Source organism: Balaenoptera physalus, assembly GCF_965194825.1.
Source record: "Balaenoptera physalus genome assembly, chromosome: 16".
NCBI lineage: Eukaryota > Metazoa > Chordata > Mammalia > Artiodactyla > Balaenopteridae > Balaenoptera > Balaenoptera physalus.
In genome coordinates, this window is record NC_138898.1 from 57,536,985 (window position 1) to 57,552,188 (window position 15,204).

General features: G+C 45.2%; 1 protein-coding gene and 1 long non-coding RNA gene across 24 annotated transcripts in view; one reads left to right on the plus strand and one right to left on the minus strand.

Annotated features, from left to right (window-relative positions):
• Positions 1–15,204, plus strand: part of RBFOX1 (RNA binding fox-1 homolog 1) — a 2,204,869-nt gene that overhangs the window by 1,938,367 nt on the left and 251,298 nt on the right. The gene's annotated exons all lie outside the window — the stretch shown is intronic.
• LOC309644866 lies at positions 1,204–14,372 on the minus strand. The gene is made up of 2 exons (XR_014254632.1): positions 4,442–14,372; positions 1,204–4,125 (listed from the first exon to the last, which is right to left on the minus strand). It is a non-coding gene; the product is annotated as an uncharacterized lncRNA (long non-coding RNA).

Genomic DNA, 15,204 nt, shown 5'->3' on the forward strand with positions numbered 1-15,204 from the left:
ACCGAAGTCCATATTTTATTCAGATTTCCTTAATTTTTATCTAATGTCCCTTTTCTGTGCCTGGATTCCCTTTAGGATCTCACATTACATTGGGTCATCATGTCTTCTTAGTCCCCTCTGTCTGTGACAGTTTCTTAGACGGTCCCTTTATTTTTCTGATGACCTTGATGGTTTTGAGACATTCTGGTCAGGTATTGTGTAGAGTATCTTTCAATGTAGGTTTGTCTGATGTTTTTCTCATGGTTAGACTGGGGTTATGAGTTTGGGGAGGAAGGCCACAGAGGTCAAGTACCATTTTCATGGCATTCTATCAAGGGCGCATACTATCAGATTGATCATTGTTGAGATGTTCACCTTGATTGCCTGGACGAGGTAGAGTTTGTCCGATTTCTCCACTGTAGAGTTACTCTTTTTTTTCTCCTTTTCCATATTGTGCTCTTCGGAAGGAAGTCACTGTGTACAGTCCACACTAAGGGCTGGGAAGTTATGCTGCACCCCCGAGAGAGGGCAAATAGGTATCCATGGAGATGTTTAAGCAGAAGAGGGACCTGGTTTAAGGGCCATTGCGTGGAAAATGCAAGAACTTTTGCAAGCCAACTTGAAGCAGATTTGGCTCACTACCAGGAAAAGCGCCTACCACTTAAAACTGTTTGGTTGTGGGTTCAGTGCAAGGATAAGTAAGATTCTTTAAAGGTCTCCATCATCCAGACAAACATCATAGCCACAACTTCAGATCTTGTCTGAAAGAAAGCTAGCGTGTTATTCTTCCATGCAGAAGTTTTTGTTTTAACCTCAGGGGTTGCCACATTGTGAAGTGTGTGTGTATGTGCATTTCCCCATGGAAATGACCAAAGAAGGCAACCCTGGGTGAAGTGCTTCACTATCACTGCAGCAAATTATTTTCTTCTATCACACAGCAACCTCTTTTCTTCTCTCTCCACTATGATCATCAGTTATGTCATTTTCTTCTTCTTTCTCTGGCACACTTTTCTGGCAGGGGGGAGTATGGCCTGAGCCCTCCTATATCATGAAACCTTCTCTCCAAGTATACAGACAACTCTGTTGATGAGTGTAACTCAAGACAGCCTTTTTGGAGGGCAAATTGGCAGTACCTTTCCAATTTAAAATGCTCCTGTATTTTGGCCAAGCAATATACATTTTTCCAGGGGAATTATTCTTATTGGGTTTTTGTTTGTTTATTTGTGTTTGTTTAACAATGAACCATGGACAGCTTTCCCTTTGGTCTGTGTTTATGTTATCTCCAGTTTGTTTTTCCATGCTCTTTATTTGTATCCCAAAGGATTGATATTTCGGTAGGCAAACAAATGTGTTTAAACTTATGTGCATGGCTTCATTTCAGATATTTTACAAGAAGTAGAGCTGCCTGTTCTGGGTTAGGCACATTTGAAATTTGTATAGGGTCCAGCAGTTCAGTCTCCAAAACAGCTGGATGGATGTGCATTTACGACATGATGCAAGAGTACTGCATTATACCTATCCTTACTATAACCCTGCAAGGTAGGCGTGATCATTCCCATTTTAAAAATGAGGAAACTGAGGCTCAGTGAGGTTAAAGGCCTGGCCCTGGGCTACCTCCACTCTCAGTGCAAAATCTAAACAATCATTTGGTCTCTTTGCTGAGATCCTTCCAACACATAAAACCTCATGACACCGAAAGAAGCCCTGGAACAGATGTATCACTCAGATTTGTAACAGGACCCATTTAATCTGCTTTATGATACTGTGCTAGACTTTTCCAAGTTCATAGTCATGAAGCAAATGCATTACCCTAAACTGTGCTAGAATTTAATTCTCTTTTTTCCCTTGCTTTTGTTACATTAAATTAGTAACCCACTTCCTCAAACAGGCCATTCCCACTTAGGGGGTGGGGGTGAGGGAGTTCTGGCCCATCAACCCTGGGGGAAATGAGAGTTCCTTCTGCAGCAAAGTGGATCCCAGGCTCCCTGGTGTCAGCCTTTGTGGAAGGGATGTTAAGAGAGACAAAAGGACCCTGCCGGTGCGTTATTAATGTTAAAAATTGTTGACATTCCATGCAGTGTGTTTTTCTAATTAGAACCAAGCTGCAGAGTACCATTTCCATAATCAACATGGGAACGGAAACTCAGCAAAATTTCATGTATTTGCAATGAAACTGCTCCCCAGCAACATAAAAATGGCTTTTATAACATAAAGGCTGTAATTAGAATAAGTCAAATCAGTCGGAAACGATTAAGGCCGGAGTAGGCAAAGCTGCCTTCTAAATATTTGTCTGGAGATTAGCCTACTCCTGCAGCTCTGAGAAGCATCTTTGATTTACTTATACTGCTCAACGTGGCAGAGATAATCCCGCAGAAAGCAAATGAACACAGATTTAGATGTGCTGGTTGGCCCTTTCTGCAATTTGACAGGAGGCAGCCCCTTGGAAGCAAAGTTGGAAAAAAATGAATAGAGGGTCACATTAGACAAATTGCTTAAAAAAAAAAAAAAAAAAAAGCAAACCGTGATCATCAATTTAAATTCTTTTAAAATGTGCTCGGTCTTTGAAGCTCTTAGGCTGCACTTTAGAAGTCCACGTGGAATCATTCCCGGCACGTCAAGGCGACAGTTGATGTGCGTCTCATTGTATTTAAAATTATAGTTCTGAGATGGGCCTCGCTCTCTGCGGCTTGTCTGACATCAGCTATTAAAATACAAGTAAATCTTGGCAGGTGGAAATTTAAAGAAGAAAAGAGATTATATAAGAAAAATCGGAATTGTTAATATTAATTTGCTAACCAGGGGACACTGGCTAGTGACAGTTCTTCAAGCCCTCTAATAGGATGCTGATAGGAGGGTTGCCTTACTCTTGCCTGGGATGGGGACGGAGATTATGCATGGGACCGGAAGGAGTAAAAGGTGCCACCGGGGGCTGCGTGCACTCCTTGGTCTGGGTCCTTTGAGGCCCAAGTGGCCGGGACGACACCACAGGTTTCTTCTGTGACATCCAGACCAGCAGTTTAGCCCTAGGCTGGAATGGCAGAAGAAGGGCATCAAGGAGAAACGGCAGGAAAGTAACCCCTCTTGAGACCAGGCTGGAATATACCGGGACTCTTGCTTTCCTTTCAAAGGGCGTAATTCATCCTGACAGGCTCCCCACTCATTTGTAAGCCCTTCAGAATCCCAAACTTCTGTGCGTGCCTGCATTTAGCCATTGAAACTATAATCAGCCTAATGCATTCTCTTACTGAATTTTAAACCAGCCCATTAAAACTCCTTTAACGTGCTAAAGTCGGCTTCAGAGAGGGTTTCCATTTCATCTTTATTGAGCTGAGGCTATGGCTCGCTCTCCCCTTGCACCACGGTGAGCGCCTGTCAATAATTCAATAGCGTAGCCTTGACAGGCCCAAGCCCAACCTAGACTTTCAACCGAGCCAAGCAGCTTGTCAAAGCATGAGGCGCTGTCAATGGCTGACTGATCTATACTGCATGAATCCCCCTTCAGCTCTTGATGTGTCCCTGGGAATAAAAAGAAAGCCATTTCAGAAGTCAGCCCAGTGAGAAGCACCTGTTTGTAGGGAATCTTTAATGAGGGCAGGTCGGGCTGTGGTGGAGTGGAGTTCCGCGGAAGCCTCCGCGTCTTGTTTTGTTGAGCCAATGCGGACTCTCTCCAGGTGCACCTTGGGCTCCTGGTGCCTGGGGGATGGATGGATGTCCTTCTGGTCGACTGTCCCTGATGCAGGTCTTTGTGTTGTGCTTATCTTCCCTGTTCTGGGGAGACCTTGAACCCACAGATCCAGTTCAGGGACCAAAGGATACAAACCACACGATCATGCCAATGACGTGGCCTTCCCCACATCTCCAAGGGCGGCGATTTGAAACTTTCGGTTCCATCTCCTTGTAGAACATCATGCGCCTGTGCAGGTGGAAGGATTCCCTGAAACGCAGATAAGAACTACAGTCTCACTTTTCTTCTTGGATGGAGCAAAATGTACCCATTTGTTCTAAAAAGAGAGCCAAGCGTTTGTATTCTTCCTGTCCGGCCATGATTTTTTAACCCAGAATTATCCATCCAGGCCCTGCCAGCTTAGAAAGTGGCATCAACACGATTGGCAAGCATCTGCCCTAAAAAGGGCCACTCGGAGAGCACTTCATCCATGTTTGTTTTTTTTTTTTTTTTTAATTATTTATTTATTTATTTATTTTTGGCTGCGTTGGGTCTTCGTTTCTGTGCGAGGGCTTTCTCCAGTTGCGGCAAGTGGGGGCCACTCCTCATCGCGGTGCGCGGGCCTCTCACTATCGCGGCCTCTCGTTGCGGAGCACAGGCTCCAGACGCGCAGGCTCAGTAGTTGCGGCTCACGGGCCTAGTTGCTCCACGGCATGTGGGATCTTCCCAGACCAGGGCTCGAACCCGTGTCCCCTGCATTGGCAGGCAGATTCTCAACCACTGCGCCACCAGGGAAGCCTTCATCCATGTTTTAAATGCAGAATGTCTTGAGTCGCCAAGCTGCTTGGTTTTCTTCTGAAGATAAATTTTAGCTGGATTAAATACCTGTTTTACAGGCGCTATTCGTGCAAGTGCAGGTCTCATTTGTGACTGTATTCGCATTGCTAATGGACGTGTCTTTTCCTCATACAGAGTCTTCCCAGAGCAGCCACCCCCAAATTTACAGATTTCTTGTCTGTAAATCGGGGTTTGTGGAAGAGGTGGCGATAATGTAGGCGAAAAAGAGAAGCGGCAATGTGTTCAAAGCTAACAGAAAACAGTTGTACTGGAATAGATTCGTGGTGTGGATTCCTGCTTCCTTTAACCACAAAACAACCGAATCATCTCTGATAAGGTCCATCATGCCAAGGGGCCTTGTGGCCTCCCGAAATCAATAGCACAGAGTTTGTTTTACCCCAGCCATGGGCTTTTGGGGTAGGGAGAGGTGGGCATTGGAGAATTAACAGTGAGCCGAAGCAAGATTGTTTTTGCTGTCACTTTTCCAGGTGGGGGAAATGAAGAGAATGTGAATATGGTCATTTTTAGGGAAAGAACTTTCTCCCGGGTGCATTTCCCCTTGGATGCCTCCAACCCAGATAGGTGATGGAGACGCAGGCAACCAGGGTGATCTGGCCAGTCAGGCAGTAAGTGGCTGAGTGGGGTCAGCAAATCTCAGGCTTCTAGAAAATTAGGGCTTCGAGATCCTGTTGTATTTATATTTTTCATTCGGAGAATTTTTTTTGTAACTCATTCATTCATTTGTTTTTTCAATATTTTTTATTGAAGTATAGTTGGTTTATAGTGTTGTGTTAATTTCTGCTGTACAGCAAAGTGATTCAGTTCTACATATATATATATATATTCTTTTTTAAAATATTCTTTTCCATTATGTTTTATCATAGGATACTGATTATAGTTCCCTGTGCTCTACAGTAGGCCACTGTTATCCATCCTAATATGTAATAGTTTGCATCTGCTAACCCCAAACTCCCACTCCATCCCATCATTCATTTCTTTCTTTCTTTCACACATTTTGCCTAAAGCCTCAGGTTAAGGAGCAAAATAATACTGCTCAAATGAAGCATCTCTGTTGGGGGCTGGGGGGAAGAAAGAAAAGAAGAGAAAGGAAACCAGGCTTTTACCTCCTCATTGCCACCCCTTCCTCTCTGTTCCTCACCTTTAGCAGCCCCCATGTGGTTGCAGAGACCCCTCGGGATCCAGCATGGCCCAGTGTGCCAACCTCTAATCAAGTTCAGCTACATGCTGTTATGGGGAGAGCTGGGGGATGTGACCCCTGGCACATCGAGAGATGGGGCTACACCTGGGCCCTCCCACTCCACCACTGGCCCCCAAAACCAACCTCCCTTGTTTTATTGAAGCCCATCACGGTTAGGGAATCGATGCTGCGTGCACATGACTTGGCAATTCTGGAAGCTCTATTAGGCTAATAATCTATGTTTTAAGAACAATCAGCGTCAATGGCTTTGGCAATGGTGGAGCTATTAGCATATTAGTTCCATTTGAGATGGTTAAATGCTTTTGGAATCTATAAGCCCTACCTAATAAAGTTTCTTTTAAAAGGATTAGAGTCATAGAATTTGGGTCTGAGAGATCGCCTGCACTAGCCCCTCACTTTACAGAATTACAGAGAGGGGCCATGGGGGTTCACCAGTGTACTGCCGTCACCAAGAGGTGGTAAGGCTGGTACCCAGGTCCCTCCTAATTCAGCATCTTTCTCAGGTCAGGTGTTGCAAACCTGAAATCTGTACTTTTCTTTTGCCCATAGAGTTGTTTTTGTTTTCTTTCTGTTATTCGCTGCCAATATTGAAATACCTAGAGATCTCACTTAAAATCCAGATTTCTGGCTTCTGTGAAAAATCAGACTATCGGCATATTGGGCGACTTCCCCACGTGTGAACCGTCAGCTTGGGCTCTGTGGCATCTGCCTGCTTAAGTGGGGCATGAGCTTTCCAGTTCAACTCGGTCCCTGCAACTCACTCTTGACCTTGACTCAGCCTGCGTAACTATCCACTGGCTGCCACAAGCATTTGGGTTTGCAGGCCTGTCCTCCCGCCCCTCGAAAAATAAACTTGCCCAGAGAAACTGGCAACAGGAAAGCTTTGCATCTGCATCGGCGCTGCCTGTTCTTTGCAGCTATGCCTGGAGAATGCAGCAGCTCTTTCTCAGCACAAATAAGCTTCTTCCCAAGTTCATGTAGAGAATGGCATCCTTGGCACAGAGCAGAAAACATCTGGTAATGAATCCATTAGCCAGGCTGTTGCTCGAGCTGCAGGTGCCCAAGGGTCTGAGTGCTGGGTTGAACATCCTGTTCATGAGTTAAATCTTTGGGGTCACATGAATGAGACCCCAAAGATTTTACCTTTTGGCCCTGGTCCTGCCAGAGCTGTGGCTTGGTCTTCAGGGCTCCCATGGCCGCTGAAATGCCAGGTGTTATCCCCAGGTGAGAAGCCGGCCCACCTTCAGGATTCTCTCCTTCCTCTCTCTACCGCACCCCACCCCCTGGCACAGCCCTCTTGATGCACACAAAGGAGAAGACACAGATTATCTTTGGCAGACGTAAGGAGCTGCATTTGTCAAACCCTGGGCCCTGCAACTCTGCGAACAGACCTGCACACTGTACGAAATCGTTAGAAGCCTATGTCTGAGGGCTCACAGAGGTTGGGCAGGAAGGTGAGAGTGAATAAAAATGAGGAGACTCGCAAACTGCTTTTGCCCAAGGGCTGGTTTTAATGAGCCTGTCCCTAATGAGTTGTCCCTGCAACTAGCTTCAGGCCTAAACAGATGAGGCAGGGATTCTGCTAAATTTTTGATAGGATTTGCACTGATTTTATGAGAAAGCAAGCGGTAGAGAGTGCAAAGCTGGGTCATGAATCTTTTACGAGGGTGGACGGTTGTCCGTCTTGTCAACCGTAACGGGAAAGACCTGGTTGCTAGTAGAAACCCTGGTCTCAGTCCTCTGTCATCACCACCAGATCAGCTCATTCGGTCCAGGTGGCTGGGTGATTTTTTTTTTTTTTTTTTCTCTGATTCAAGACCAGGTCCATGGCCTCCAAGAAGAATTCATCTTCAAACTCGATCAAGATACTGGAGTCGTTGCCTGTTTCTGACTAATGATCTTTTGTGGAACTCAAGTCACATTTCTCCCAGGATGCACTGGGAAGAAAACTCCATCAGACACTCTAAGTAGCAACCTTTTTTCTTTGGGACAGCCCCCTTCCTAGCAAAATCACAAGCCTTACCCTTCTGGGGCATGAGAAAACTCCAACCAAGGATAAAATGTCATTCTTGATTCATAGGGAGATGTTTCTAATGTTTTCAATATTTGTCAGTTCTGAGATTGAGTGGTACAGGAGATTTCATATACTACCACTTTTTTTTAATATGAAAAGCTGCCAACAAATATATTTCTCCCATTTGATTCATCCACCAAGAGGCAATTTTCTTGGTGGCTTAGAAGGTTACAAAAAATGCTTGATCAGCATCCTTTACTGGGCTGAGTGAACTACTGCCCCTCCTTCTAGCTCACACACTCTCTTTCACATTAATCATGTAATTGATTTAATAAGCTCTGGCTTCAAGAGCTTTTTTTTTCCTCCCCTTTTTTTCTTCTCCCTATAAGGTTTCAGTTCTGCAATTGGCTGGAAGGCCGAGGCTCTTGAATTTTGCCAGGCATGAAATCCAACAGCCGGATTTGTGTAACAAACATTCTCACCTTATCTTTTTGTAATAAATATCTCCTCTTCTCTGACACTTATTTTTCTAAGCCGTTTCATTGATAAAGTTTAAGCGTCATAAAATGTTCATTCTATTTCTGTATATTCATCTAGTTTTGAGTTGGCACTCATCCAGTTTTGAAGTTTGTACTTCACAAACTTGAAAGCATTTCATAGGTGGTGTCTTAGTTGACAGCAGAACCAAAATCCCTGAGATTTAGCCGGCAGAGATCTGTTACCTCTATTTTATAAACAAGGAAACTGATGTACAGTGAGGTGAACTGACTTGTTTCAGACTTTATAACTAGTGAGGGATGTGCATGGGGTGAAAATGTTGACTTCCAAACTCCTTGCAATAAGACACTGCTGTTTTCATATTCTTATATTGCTTAAGGCATCCTTTCGCTGGGCTGAAACAAAAACTATACATATTTCTCTTCAAGAGAATACCTCTAGTTTGTTGATCAGGGAATAGTTGGAGTTGTTTTCTGCAGTTGCCTTAAGTTAGATGCATTAGTATATAGATTTAAGTCAAACAAGACCATACGTGCACAAAACGCTTGATGAATCACAGAATACTAAAGCAATATTGGCTGGGGTTCTTATTTCAGATTAGAGTTATGCAGCTCTGCAGTGTGAAGCCTCATGGAAGTGTTCCCTCAGTGTTACTGAAAGTGGGGTCTGGCTGCACCCGCTCAAAAGCCAAGAAAGAGGCAAGGTTGGTGGAAAGGAAAGTTTGCTTTATTTTGGAGGCCGGCAACTGGAGGGGTAGCGGGTGGGACAACCGCCCACGGACAACCAGAGGGTAAGAGCTTTCAGAGAGGAGTTTCAAGGGTGCACAGGCAGGGGGAGGGGCTACGTGCAGAGCCGCACAATCAGCTCTGACGGTCATCTTGAAATTGGTCCTGTGGTGATCTCATCAGCATCATCTTGATTGTTTTAAGTACAGTTTATCTTTGGTTCCAGCGTCAATTTGTTCCCGTTTCCTTGAGGCCAGTTCTCAGAATTGTGGCAGATTATGTCATGGCTACAGCCTGGTCATCATGTAGTTAACTTCTTCTACCTGGTGAGGGTTTCAGTATCTACAAAACAGCTCACAGGATACGGCTCAGAATATTATCTATAGTCCTTGAGGAGGAACTAAAAGTCCTTGACTTTGCTTACCGACTAAACTATTATCGTTTTGTCCTGTTTGACTGTTTTTCTTTGCTTCTGCATTTTCTCACTTCTCTGATTAAACTTATTCTTTGGCTAAAGTTTTTCTAACAGACAAAAGGCAGGCGGAGGACATGGGGGTGGAGGGGGACCATAGGATCCTGCTCCGTTTCACCAGGAGTTTACACATGCAATTCCTTATGTTCTGACCTTTCTCATAAAGGGTAATCTTGGAACAGTGGGTGTGGTCTGGCTGACATAGAGTCCATGAGATTGGGGCAGGGTCATTTTTTTACGGAGATGGCCATCTTCCAAAGTTCCTTATCTAGACCTTAGAGTCTAGAGAAAGGGCTCCAATGAGGGATGCCAGTGGTGATACTGGGAACAGATGACAGAGCCAGAGATTTAAACACCTGGGGAGAAAATGAAAGGCCAAGGGCCGCTGCTATAAATAATGAAGATGTCCTGCAAGAGTACCTCTGGCCAGTTTCTGATCGGCCAGGGTAGGCTTTTTACTCTTTATCCTGGTCTATATTTGAAGGGTCTAGTGTGAGTGTACATAGTAAGGTAGTAGTGCTACCACTTTTATTAGTCAGTGTTCACCAGAGAAAGAGAACCAATATGTGTAATGTTTTTGTTATAAGGAGTTGGCGCATGGGATTGTAGAGGCTGAGAAGTCCCACAGCCTAAGCTGGAGGCTCAGGAAAGCCAGTGGTATAGTTTCAACCCAAGTCCGAAGCCTGAGAACCAGAAGAATCGATGGTTTAACTCACAGTACAAGGACCAGAAAGCTGAGACGTGATGTGCCAGCTCAAGCAGTCAGGCGGGGGATGAATCCTCCTCCGTAGCTTGGAGGACGCCCGCCTGCATTGAGGAAGGTAATGTGCTTTACTGAGTCCACCCGTTCAAATGCTAATCTCATGCAGAGACACCTCACAATCATGCCCAGAAATAAAGTTTAATCTGGGCCCCCGGGCCTAGTCCAGCTGACACATACAGTGAACCATCACAGGGCCCGTAAAAGGTGACCATGAATTCTGAGTCTCAGCAAGTCCAGCATCGTGGTGTGTCATAGGTAGAACTTTTCCCAACTCTATCGTTGAACCTGACTTGGGATGCTTTTCTTTTAGGAATGACAATGAGCAAAATTTTTTACTGCCTGGAGAAAGATTGCCTCGTCAACTGGTGATGCTGGTGCTAGGTTTGAGGACTGTGCTGGGGGAGAAAGAGGGGGGAAGCATAGTGCCTGGTGGTTACCCAGGACTAAACAAAGGACAGATCTTAGTGCTAGTGCCTGGATTAGTATGAATATTACAAACAGTAGAAGGAAAATTGATAATAAGAAAAAAGAGTGACAGCATGTGCTTCAGTATGGATGGGGGCTCTGTAACCTTACCCTATTAGCCATGAAATTCCCAACTTCTCTCTCACTAATCTGGAGGACCAGTGGGTCCCTGATCTCTCCGTGCACCAGCTCCATTAGAATAAATGAAAGCAGGAATCACAATATTGGCCCCAGATCTGCATAATTAGGACAAGCTTTTGAGAGTTGAAGAGGCTCATCAAGTGAACTTCTCAAAATGCATTTGATACAGCATCAAATAGTAGTGACAGGTCCATAAATCAAGTGAGATTGCAGCCATCGGATTCAGAATGTAAAATGTCTTCTCCCCAGCAAGTTCATCCCCAGGAAGCCCTTCCTGGAATACAGAGGATGTTTCCCTCGGCTCCCTTAGAAATTCAGAACAAGAGGAGATGTCCTGCCTGGCGCCACAGTTCTTTTCCCTGTCCTTGCACATGGGATGACTTTTGAAGATGCCCGAAGACTGATATCCCCAAAGTACCTAGTCTACAACCACAAATACTCATTGAGCGTGGTATTACATCCTCACTCATGAAAGTTGTTTAATAAACATTCATTAAGAGGATGCTCTCAATCGGGTGGTAGGTATTGTCCACTTTAATTTACTGTACTACTAAACTGTTAAGCTTCTTTTTCCTTCCCACATCTTTCCTTTTCTTGGCTAAACAAGGCCATCCAAGGAGACAGGAATCTTCTGGTTTTAATCTTAGCCCGGTCAACAGTTTGCAGGGTAGTCTTAGTAAAGCCATTTTCCTTCTTTGCTGCTCCATCTTGTCTAAAAGCTGGGTTCACTGGGACCTAACTCCTTGTCAGAGATACTGTGTGAAATGACTAATTACCAGCAGACATGGAGACAGAATTGTCATTGATGAATAAGGCTTTTAATAACCAGCGGTTCTCCTGGAAATGTTTGGCCAGCACTTGGGTCTCCCTAGACCCATGTGAATTTAGAAGGATGACCTTTGTCATCCCCTCTGTGATTGAGCTACTTGTCACTTGAGTTTGTAAATTTTGGAGTCCCTTCATTCAAGCTGTCCTGGGATAGACAATTGCATGATTCTAGCTTCAGAAATTCAAGTGGTGTAGAACCAATGAGCCTACATTTTCCTAGTACAACCAGACAAAGTTTGTCAGCAGGTTCTCCCCTAAACAGTGTGGGCTAACTACCCACACTGGCCCATAGTTGAGTGGTAATTGAGTTGAGGAGGGAAGACTGATATTGCAGTTCAACCATACACCAAGCAGTGTAGATGTAATCTGAGCAGTCATGCAAGCACGTCTTTTCCTAGACTATTCAATGCTGCCCCATCCCATCAGACCAAGCCTCCGGAAGCACATGACCATGCCCTTACACCAGAAACCTCAGGAGTTCCCTATTGGATAATCCCCCAGGACAGACTCCAGAAACTCCCAGAATTCTTATTCTCATAATCAAGACCCTCCTCTGTAAACCTAAACTCACCTTTCCATAAACTCACGTCCAAGCGGAGGTGGATCTGGGTTTTATGAAATGTGACACTTACAAAATTTGAGATGCCCCCTTAAGAAAAAGATGCAAAATGACTAGTGCAAAGTGAGGTGTGGCCATGGAAACACACGGCCCTAAGTGATGGTCTCTGAAGCTTAAGCTCCATCACCTTCCAATTATCCACCTGTGTTCCCAAATGAAATTTTGCAGCAATGAAGCTAATTTTACAAAGTGGTCATGAACTGGGCTCCAAACTTCACCTTGGATCCCCTGTTCTTCCTCTCTATGAACCTCTGCCTCAACTGGACTCATCTTCTCTTGATGAAGAGTCAAGTTTAAAGAGAGCTAAATGCATTGGTTCAAGGTCATAGTGCTTCCCAGGGGAAAGAAAAGTGGACATTGTAGTTGAATTGATCGAGTTTACAACAGATTCCTCAATGTATGTTCTGTGGGTTACCTGTGTTTGCATCACCTGAGGAGGGGGCCAATGTCAGCTTGTTAACTGTGTGATTTCCTGGGCCCTGACCCTTCAGAACTACAGAATCAGAACCTCGGGGGTTAGAATGCAGGGGGTTCCATTTTAAGAGTCATCCACCTCCCATGATTCTGAGGCACAGAAAAGTTTGAAAACTACTGCTCCCTAGGCCACTGAAGGCTGCTCTTAAGATGGAACATTCACCTGAGAATTAAAAGATGAACGGAAGTATCCAAGTGTATTAGTTTCCTAGGGCTGCGTAACAAATGACTACACATGGAGTAGCTGAGAAAGACAGACACTTATTCTCTCTCAGTTCTGGAAGCTAGAAGTCTGAAATCAAGATCTTACCAGGACTGGTTCCTTCAGAGGGCTCTGAGGGACAATCTGTCCATGCCTCTCTCCCAGCTTCTCATGGTGGCTGGCATTCTCAGTGTCCCTTGTCTTGTGACTCTGCCTCCATCTTCACAAGGACTTCTTCCCCCTCTGTGCATCTGTGTCTTCACACGGCCTTCTTATAAGGACACTAGTCATTGAATTTAGAGCCCACCCTAATCCAGTGTGACTTCATCTTAATTACATCTGCAAAGACCCTGTTTTTAAATAAGGTCACACTGCAAGGTTCCAGGTGACAGGAATTGATGGGAGGATCCTCTTCAACCCAGGACAGCACGCAAAGGTAGTGCATGAGGGAAAAGGGCAGTGAAAAGAGATGGATGAGCTTAGAACCAATTCAGAGCTCAAGGAGTTGACGAAAAGGACAGACGGGTTGTTTCCCCAGACTTTCTTACACTGCAGCATGTGTCAATTCCCGGACTGGGGAAAGGGAGCTTCCGGTGTATGGGAAGTATGTTTGCACAGCTTGGATGGACTGGGGCTGTGCAGTGTGGAAGGGGTTCTAAGGGGGCCATGTATAAGATAGTGGTCGGGAAACAAAAGGAAGGCTAGCATGGTGGGAGGGAGATTTGGTTGCCAAACCTCAGGGTTTCCACACAATTTTGGAGAATGCACTGAGCCAGGAGAGTCCTGAGCCAAACATTGGGGAAGATAATCTAAGATGAACCTTGAGGAGAAGATATTTGCAGATTTCAAAGAGAAAAGTAATCCTGAGATCTGGAGACCATTCTAGAGGGACTCACCCTTCCGTCTTCCTTCGTCTGCTTAGTGATCAGAAAGTGCTGGCTGTGTTCTGGAAGGCATGAGATTCTATGATCTCATAGAATCTATGAGATTCTATGAATCTGAGATTCTATGATTCATAGATCGTATGATCTCTGATCAGATCCAGATCCTCTCTGCTTACTCTTAAGATCTTTGGAGCGAACAGTGATGGGACTTTCTTTTTATTCCTTGATTTCCCTGCAGTTAATGCTGCCTCTGGGTCTTGGCACTTTGGCTGTTTTCTATTCCTGGAGCACTCCCAACTCAAATCTTCCAAGGAGGGAGTTTTCCCAGTCACCACCCACGTTTCGCTAAAATGCGCCCCCCTGCCAGGAGGGCATGGCTCCCTGTGTCATGAGCTAGTCCTTCACCCTCTGTTGTGGTTTTGCCATGTTCCTAAATTCCTTATTTAGCACCATCTCCTCACCTCACCGTCAGGAGACTTTAAATCTCTACTAGATTCAGGCCTGTGTACTCCCCTCCCCCTCTCCCGCCATGCCTAGAACAGGAGCTGGCACGCAGTAGGTTCTCAGGGATAAATTGTTGAATGGCTACTTTTAGCTGGGGAGAAAGAAATGCGTTTGTCTCCTCCAGTAAGTAGAAGCACCGCCTCTGTACCATAAAGAGAAATGCTTCAGGGGGCTTGCCCTGATGACATCTGAGACCGTAAGTATGAAATGTAAGGCGTTTGAAGGCATTTGAGGAGGAAAACTATTAAAAGACGAGAGCAGAGCGAAATGGAGAATTGTATCTCTGGCTCCAGCACAAGGGCGGTGCCACGTCAGAGTGGAGAAAAGACACCACGGGAGAGGCATTCAGGGCAACAGTCTCGTAGGAGCCTTTCTGCCTGCAGATTTCAGATCCTATTTACCATCCTCACTGCTGATGTGGTAGGATCGGGTGAAAGATGGAAGAGGAAAATTGACAGCAGAGATGACTGTATTTGGAGAACCCTGAGGGAACTGCCAGAGATGGGTAGGGAGGAAGGAAGGAAGGAAGGAAGGAAGGAAGGAAGGAAGAGAGGCAGGGAGGGAGGGGGGAAGACACCCAGGCTGAAGTGTAAATAAAGGAGAGAATTACAGAGAGCCAGTTCAAAAAGAAGCACCTGTGGAGTATAAATCCTGCCCCACCCGCACAGAGAATGTTAACTGTGTAAGGAATTGAAGATAATCCCCCTTGGTTACAGATGAAGAAACTATGGCCCCAGGAGCCTGTTTTGGTCCCTTGGTGACTACAACAGAATCCCATAGTCTAGGTGGCTTATATTCAGCAGAAATTTATTTTTCACAGTTCTGGAGGCTGGAAGTCCAACGTCAAGGTGCTGGCAGATTCTGCACTGGTCAGGATCTGCTACCTGTTCAACCTGGTTCACAGACGGCCCTCTCC